Genomic DNA, 9,277 nt, shown 5'->3' on the forward strand with positions numbered 1-9,277 from the left:
TTTGGTGAATAGGAAAATTAATCCTTAATTTGACAGGTTTTTCTTAGGGTTTAAGAATAAGTCAATGTATGACTGCACTCCGGTGCGATTTCTAAAATTTAAAATCTGTAACTGGCAATTCCTAAAACACTTTAAGTGAAAATGTATGACTTTTTTTTTAAGATGAGTTTTCAAATAACTAAGATTTTTTTTTTTTTTTTTTTTTTAGTTGTGGATGGACATTTAGTTTGTTTATTTTTATGCGGTGCCGAGATTCTGAGTGCCTCAGGCATACTAGGCAAACGTTCCACCACTGAGACACAACCCCAACCCCTCAAATAACTAATAACTTTAAATTATACAAATACTGCATATCTAATGCAAATTTGACTTGCTTGAATGCCTACGAGTTGATACTTTTGCAGTGTTATTAGTGATGAATTATCATAATGTAAAATAATCTTGTTCAGAACTACCCAGTTCTGCTATTTCCCACCTATGCTTATGCATATAATACAATGTATAAGGAAGATGGACTCTTTAGGGAGAAAAACTTCCCTATAAAATCATGTGTACAGAAGTAGTTCCCTGTCAGCTAACTCAGTGGTTCACTGAGCTTCCAGAATTCTTTAAAAAACATTATCACAACCCATAAGTAGCAGAATAAGCTTTAGTTCCTTTTCATGTAGTTACTTTGCTACAATCATACAGATAACCATGAATAATTGTAAAAATATGGTTATGGAAACGGTACATATACTTGTAATTTTTAATCTCGTAGAAATTGGGTTTAAAATTTAAATTAAAAACTGTTAAAACTATATGATAACATGAATGTACTTAATGCCTCTGAACAGTACATGTGAAAGTAGCATGATACATTTACATACATTTCAACACAATTTAGAGGATTAAAATTTTAAAATTACAAAATTAAACCAATAAATAATTCAGAACAAAAGTTTTTCAGTGTACAGAATGAAATATAAAATACATTTAAGGTTTACCACCTTGTTTATATATTAACTTAAAAATAAGCTCTACATATTTTAATGAAGTACTTATTGCATAATTTAAAAAATAACACACCAGAAACAATAGTTGCTATTGAATACTATGTTTTCTAACCTATTGCAGAATTCAGTAATTTCTATGTAAAAGGTTCAGGTCTTTTCTTACTGCTCTAATACATGTTAAATCTTTCAATTTTTCAAAAGAAAAAAGTATTTTTCTTAAAGTAGACCCAAGAGATCACTTAAAACACAAAACCTTCAGTTGTTTATTCATTTGTGTTAACTAGGAAACAGAGCTTAGGAACTTCTGGGTAGTTTCATAGAAATTCTTCCTTCTGTGCCTCTGTCCACTCTTTCTCTTCCTTTTATTTTTCTTTTCATAAATATGATACTGCATATGGTATACCAATAACATCAGTATTCCCGCTTTCTAATTAGAAGGCAAGGCTTTCTCTTTATCAGACATGTAAAGACAAAAAATAGGAAACAAAATGAATTGATATGACAGAAAGGAAAATATAATGTAGAGGGAGAGGGTTTATAATTGTATGCCATTTCTTTCTGCTGCTACCTTGGCACTGAAACAAACTCCAACAATGAACAAGACTGTCCCTGAATGTGAGCACTGATTCTTTTACAATTGTAGAATATATCTCATGTAGAAAATTACAGTGTCACACAGAGACACGAGTTGTGTGATGTTCCAAGGAAGTAAGTTCCAGGCATCAACTTCTTGCTGAGGTTTAGCAGGTTGGAAGTTAGGGGTTGGGAGAAATACCTTTCACCAGTTTTCTTTATATAGAAATCTATCCTCCTTACCCTGGAACTTTTGCTAAGAATTTCCCTTGCTTTCTTAAAAAGAGCTTAGCAACCCACAATACTTGTAGCCATGAATGAGCTACCAAAATCAAGATCACAGTCCACAACAAGTCTGTTAAAATTTCCCTTTTCCATTCTTAATATTCTGAACAATATAAGCTTCTCTTTTCTGCAGGACAAATTTGTTAACCGAATTATTGTGAAATGTTAGCAATGATATCCTAGTAAACTGCTCCCCAAAACAAAACAAAGCAATCCCTAATTTGTAGCATTTGCCAATTTCAGATGCTGAAAATATCCTCACCATGGCAATTTTAAGGCACCAGTCTGATGTACTGATGTGAGGCTGGAGAAAATTCACTAGAGAGTAGACAGGAGAAGACTTAAGGACATCACTGAATCAGGCACTTTGTTCTTAGGGAGGTTGCTTTTCTGACTACTAGTTCTTAAAGATCTTTTTTTTTTTTTTTTTTTTTTCTTAAATACTAGGAATTGAACCCAGGGACATTTTACCACTGAGCTACCACCCCAGACCTTTTATTAAAATTTTATTTTGAGACACGGTCTTGCTAAATTACTGGGATTACAGGTCACTATGTCCAGCTGACAACTACACTTGATTTACTTGTTAAACCAAACTACTCATTGAAGGAGTTCAGGAAATATCAAAATATGCCACTTTGGTATATTGATTATTTTAAATTGAAGGTACTTGAAAAACAGGAAAAATGCAAGACTGACTTCCCCTCCATTTACTTTAAGGTGAATCCTCTAAAATGACTCAAATGTCATAAATCCTCTGAAGATTAACTTTTATCTCAGGCAAAAAGATTTCACCACTCATCTATTCCTTTAAGAGTCCATCTATCTTTTTCAAATCTATTTACTCTGGGGCTTCTTTGCAGCCTGTTCCTACTGAGCCCAGTTCAGTTTCTGTCCGACCATTTATATAGATGAGATTTTCTGACAGGACCCAGTCCTATATCTATCAGCACTTGCAAATCCATTCTGGATCAAAAAAATTTTTTTTGCTCCAGGGGCTGGGGTTGTGGTTCAGTGGTAAAGTGCTTGCCTAGCATGTGTGAGGCACTGGGTTTGATCCTCAGCACCACAATAAAAAAAAATGAATAAACAAGATAAAGACATTGTGTCCATCTACAACCAAAAAAAATTTTTTTTAAATTGCTCCAATAGGCTGTAGTGTATAGCTCAGTGGTATTTTTTTAGTATGCATGACTCCCTGGGTTTAATCCCCAGCACTACAACAAACAAACAAACAAAACAAAATCCCCAAAAGGTTTGCCAGAAACACAAATCCAAAGAGCTTTAGAATCAGAGAAAACTAACCTACAATTCCCAGATGCCACAGGAGAACACTGAACATGATGCTTCCAGGCCACTGGAGCTTTGATTTGGATCCTGATGACCATGCCAAAACTGTTAAAAGGAAAATTCCTTGAACCAGAATATTTAGTAGAGCTGAGCAAAACAAAACAAAGACCACTGGAGAATCAAGCAGTTCCCAGAACCAAAGTAGATTCTAAGAACTCCAATAGATACTGTGGTCCAATAGCATTTATAGGAAAACAGAAATAATGCTTAGGCAACAACTTAATTGGTTACAGCCTACTCAGTTGGGTATAGTTTAACTGGCTGATTGTTTATAACTCAGTTAGCTACCGGGCCTTGGCAATGAGCTGAAACTCAGTTACTGCTATTAAAGTCTTTATGGGTTTGATCCATAGGTTTTATTAACTAAAGGAATGGAAAACCTTCATTGTGACAATATGAACAGAATCTTGTTGTAATATTCTTCCCTTTGTAAGCGTCCATGTCACCCCAAAGTGTTCCAAATAAGGGAGTCACTTGGCAAATTGCCCCAATAGTGAATGATAAGAACATGGGGCAGGGCTGGGGTTGTGGCTCAGTGGTAAGAGCACTCACCTAGCACGTGTGAGGCACTGGGTTTGATTCTCAGCACCACGTGTAAATGAATAAAATAAAGGTCTATCAACAACTAAAAAAAATGTGTGTGTGTGTGTGTGTGTGTGTGTGTGAGATAAACATGGGGCAGAGGAAAAGGTATTTTCCTTGGAATATTTGTTTAGTTCCCACCTAGGTGGCAGGTCCCTTCCTTTCCTCTTTCATGACGGTAGGGCTACTGGTACAAGGAATGCAGGTGGCAGCAGGGCTTCTCCTTACTCTTTGGAGACACAGAAGTGGAGTGGATGGGTGAGCTGTGAAGGGATTATAGTTTTCATGTTTCTCTAGCTGGTTTATTGTCATCTGAAGCTTGGTGCTTCTTGTTGTTCACTAGTGGTGAATAATAACTCTTGGGGTGGGGGTAAACCCTTGGAAACCATGGAAGGAGTCTTACTCTCTGCCTATTTAAAGGATTTCTCTACTATAAGATCTGTACAACAGTAGATGGGATTTGGTTAAGGCACATCTTTACTAAAAGGCTCAGGTATTTGTCCCAAACCTTACAGACTAGGAGTAATGTTGCGACTTCATACCTGTTTAAGACTTAAACCCAGGAAAGAGATTTGGGATGCCAGCAGATAAAAGAAGATGCAAAATGCAGTTGGGATAGTAGACATTGTTTATTCAAGTTGGCCTTTAGCCTCCAGCTGTAGCTTCATTTAGCACCAGCCTGATCCATTCAGCTCCATTTTGCCATTTGTATAGGCCCTTTTTATATGCAGGCTGGACAAAGAAGGCACATTGCCAACAAGTTATATAAGTAGGTGCATGCTCACAAGCAAACGTTTATGACCTTGGGTACATACACTGAATCAGGGTATTCATGACTTTGGCTACATATTAAAAACAGCCTGCCAGAAACCTAACTATAATCATTTGGGGCCTGCTTTACAATACCCTAACATGGATCCCACAGGCTTAGGTGTTCCTCAGTTCCCAGGCCTCAGGGATGTGTGGCATTATAAAGAATATATCTTATCTCTGTTTCTGACTCTCAGCTCAGAGCTTCAAAATTCCTTAGAATTTACTATGTGATAGAAGTATCTTATGCCAATGAAGTACAAGTGGTGAGCCCCTAGATAGCTTCAGAATGAGAGTTAGCAGAAACACCAAGTACATGGTTGGAGGGTTGGGATTTTGAATAGCCTATACTCCAGGAAGAGGAGAGAATCTAGAGATTGAATTCAATCATATGGCCAGTGATTAAATCAGTCTTGCCTATTTAATGAGAACCTCCCTCAACCCACCAAATTGGGACATTGAAGCTCAGAGGAACTTCCTGGTGAGTAAAGACCTTGATGTACTGGGAGTGTAAGAAATCTTCATTCCCCAAGGAGAGTGCATGGAGCTCTATGCTCCCTCCCAGGCCTCATCCTATATATATATATTCTATATATATATATATATCCTTTATAATAAAACTGTAATCACTAGGTACAGATGGTCCTCAATTTATGATGGTTTAACTTACACCTTTTTAACTTTAAGATGGTGTGAAAGCATAATATGCATGCAGTAGAAACTGTACTTTGAATTTTGATCTTTTCGTGGGTCAGCAATATACCCTGTAATACTCCCTACTGATGCTAGGCAGTAGCAGTGGGCCTCAGCTCCCAGTCAGCCACAGGATCACAAGGGGACACTGATACTGTACAGTGCACTGTGTTGCTAAGCTATGAGGTTCAGTATGTGAGGTGTATTAAATGCGTTTTCATCTTATAACAGGCTTATTAGGACAGCACCATTGTAAGTTGAGAAGCATCTGTGCAGTGCTTTCCTGAGTTTTGAGATTTTTAGTGAATGATCAAACTTGAGGGTAGTCATTGGAATCCCTGAACTTTGAGTCAGTTGGTCAGAATTGCAGGTGGTCTGGGGACCTTGCTTGCAGCTATAAGGGCAGTCTTGTGGAAGACAGTCTTTAAACCTATGGTGTCTGATGCTAATGGTTAGCATCAGATTTGTATTGAATTATAGGTTGTGCATCCCTAATCCCAAAACCCCAAATCCAAAAGGCTCCAAAATCTGAAATTTTTTGAACGTCAACATAATGCTAAAAAGTTTTGGATTTAGGGACGTTTCGGATCTAGTATTTTCTGATTAGGGATGCTCAACAGGTAAAGTCTATGTAAATATTTCCAAATCTGAAAAACTCCAAAATCTGAAACACTGCTTGTTCCAAGCATTTTAAATAATGGATATTTAACTCAGTTCAGGGTGATCAGAACAGATGTCTCACAAAAATATTCTTTTTTTCCTTACTCTTCTCCCCTCACTTCTGGATATCCCCTCACTTTCCTTCTATATATATCACCTCTGCCACCACCCTGCCTTCCTGCCTTCCTGACCCCTGTCCACGTCCAGGATTTGCTATTTCTACCTATAGAATAAAGAAACCCCAGTCTCCTGCTTTCCTTGTTTCTAAGAAATATTAGAATGTAAGGTTGCAGTTTAAAATTAGTGGTTCCCTCTTCCACACAACTCTACAGAGAGGACTTGGCTTAGAGGAGACTTAGTTTTAATCTCAGTGTCTGGCATGTTGGAATGCAGTAGGAACAGCAATGGCTGGGAAAGGGGAATCTGTGACTGTGCATAAAAGAGGGCCTTTTACTCTCAGGTCTGGCTGATATTTTCATTTTTTTTTTCTTTTTTCGTCCTGGGGATTGAACGCAGGGGGGCCTATACCACTGAGCTGCATCCCCAGCTCCCTTAAAGTTTTTTTTTGTTGTTGTTATTTTGAGACAGGGTCTGGCTAAGTTGCCGACTGGCCTTGATCTTATTCTACCTCAGCCCCCGGGTCACTGGGATTACAGATGTGCACAGCTAAACCTGGCATTCCTTTGAAGTCAAACATACCTCATCACAAGGATGATTCCTTTCCTTCCAAACAAGAACTTTTATAGTTCTTCTGTGACGGGTTGACGTATTTGACTCCATGGAAACGTTATAGGCCAGGCTATATGGGCAGTGACAAAACAGACTCCATTTTACCTTGAGATTCCATGTTATGTAGGAAATGCTTCTCCCGTGAGAACACCCCAACTTTGTACCTGTAAACAGTTGCTTAGCATGACTTTTTTGGTGATACAAAATGATGGTGAAATGGCAATTCTTGTATAATGAAAAATTGTTCTCTTTTTGATTCCTAGTTTCCTAAACAATGTACCATGTTATGTTAATGGTGATGTTAACAGCGTTTAGATGTTAGTAACCATTCTTTAGTTTGTATCTAAGTAAGGTCATTTTGACCCACTTCCCCCTCTGCTAATGATTTCAGATCCCAAGATGTTAGTTTGTAATTTTGAATCATAGCAACAAACACTTATGATTGACGTACTGATTTATGGTATAAAAACCCCTGCAACCCTATGGTCAGGGCTATTCTCCCAATAGCCATTTTTGGGGCATTGTGTAAGACAGTTAGCTGACCAGTTTAATAAAGACTCTCAAATTTGGACTTGTCAGTGAAGATTGGTTTGTTCTTAAGTTGCGCCCCATAACACTTCTAACCCTTGGTTTTATTATGTCAGGGAACCATTTACTCTCTGCCTGTCTTGTATTTTCACAAGCAACTGAAAATAATGTCAAACTCAAATTTTTTTTCCCTCTAACATTATATTTCTGCCCATTAGGGATGGAGTGGTGATGAAAGAAGTTTGGGTTCATTCATCCATGAAGACATAATTGAATTAAAATTAGACCAACTCAGTTTTAGGTGGGATTGAAAGAATGGACATTTTTTTAAGCTGTCTGTTTTATCTCAACTCCCTAAGGTTTCCCTCCCAGTAATGGGAACAAAGCCCTTAAAGCTGTTCCAGGAAACAGCCCCAAACAGAGAGTAAAGGAGTAAATTGAGCCTGATAGCCAGATAGTGATCAAACAGTAGGATTACCAGAAACTATTGACCAGAATCTACACCCTGTTGTAAAACATTGTGAAACATTTTGTCAGCAAACCCAGACCCCCTTTGAAATTTCCTGGCAGCTTTGTTCCCCCTTTTCCCCCTTTCATGTGTGACCCCTCCCGATGTGTGGTTTCTGCCTTTATAAACCTACAAGATTTTCTGCTAGGGACTCGACTCCTGGAGTTGGGTCCCAGCGTGCTGGAATAAACACTTCTTGCGGTTTGCATCAAGTGACGCCTCCTGCGGTTGATTGGGGTTGCCGTCCATCCATAGGACAGAGTTGGGGTTTCCTTTTTGGGGGGCCTTACAGGATAATCTCTTTCTTAAAAAAAAAAGTGTATCTTTTTCAAATATTTTTATGAAAATTTATTTAAAAAGTATATATAAATATGTCCCATCATATAAAATTCTAGATTTAAAAATAGCATAATAGAAAATATAAATATGCATTTTCTTTTCCTGTTTATACCTTTTGTGCATTGTATTTTCCCCATTGGCATTTTTTTTACAATTTGATTCACACTTACAGTAAAAATAACTTAGATATTATAAAAAGGTATCAAGCAAAAATTCCCCTCTATCTCCTTCTCAGATATCAGATCTCCCTCCAAACTTTCAACCATGTTGTCTTTTACATAAATGGTTTCACATTATGTATGTTCTATAACTTGCTTTTCACGCAATACTGTTGTGGAAATCTTTCATGACCATATAAAGCTACTTCTTTCTTTTTTAATAGTTGTACTTGATTCCTTGATATATCAGCCAATTCCCTAATGAAGGCTATACAGGGTGTTTCTGCATTAATGCAGCAATGAACATGTTAATAGCCTATTTAGACAAATTCAGCTGTTATATCTGCCTATAGATTCTTTCAGTCCTTTGAAAAATCAGATGTTTTATGTGAAAATTATAATATTAAAAATGACTAATGGACTGTTTGGGTAATGTGGAATTGAAGGGGAAAGAATCAGGATTTTAGTAATCTCATCTTTACTAAGTTATATTCAATTCAACAAATCAAAAAGCCTGTAAAACTAACTCTTTTTTAAAGGCTGTGACCAAATTAAGGAGATGGAGGATTATTTAGATTAAGGCTGCTCTCTTCCCATAGAATTTCTTGAGGGACTCCTCTTTATTTCTCCAGCACATTCTTCCTGTTCCATTCCTTGAAGCTGCCTGATTTGTCTCAACTTGATTTTAACTGCCAGGACTGTTTGGCAGCAGATGATGTCAATTTTAGAAATTTAAGGTGTTTCTAATAAAATACATTAGCCATCAGGACCTGGGATTTGGACAGTAGGGAGTTAAGAAGGAGGGAGATAACCTTTCTTTCCATAATCCCAGTTTGGACAATCCCCAAATATATTGATACAATATATGTAAGACAAAGATTCATTAGGGATGGTCTCAGAACAGCTTGCCTTTTACTATATATCTGTACAGTTATGGCTTTAAATAATTGATGAGTATTACAGTTTGCTTTAGATACATGCCTCTGATCACACTATTCTGAAATTTGCTTTTGCTAGTTAAAAAAAAAAAATCTGTGTTCTTATTGTTCTTTAAAAAGAAAATATGA

The 9,277-nt window shown here is 37.1% G+C and overlaps 1 protein-coding gene across 2 annotated transcripts in view; it reads right to left on the bottom strand.

Moving 5' to 3' along the window:
- The window catches only part of LOC306638339 (protein MFI), a 42,225-nt gene extending 38,792 nt beyond the window's left edge, over nt 1-3,433 (bottom strand). The window contains exon 1 of one of the 2 annotated variants that reach the window (XM_079101644.1): nt 3,159-3,433. The gene's annotated coding sequence lies outside the window, so the exon portion shown is untranslated. The remainder of the gene's footprint in view (nt 1-3,158) is intronic. The other variant, XM_079101641.1, reaches the window with a different exon arrangement.
- Between the last annotated feature and the right edge of the window lie 5,844 nt (nt 3,434-9,277).

The sequence above is a fragment of the Sciurus vulgaris genome (assembly GCF_902686455.1).
Source record: "Sciurus vulgaris genome assembly, chromosome: 11".
Lineage (NCBI taxonomy): Eukaryota > Metazoa > Chordata > Mammalia > Rodentia > Sciuridae > Sciurus > Sciurus vulgaris.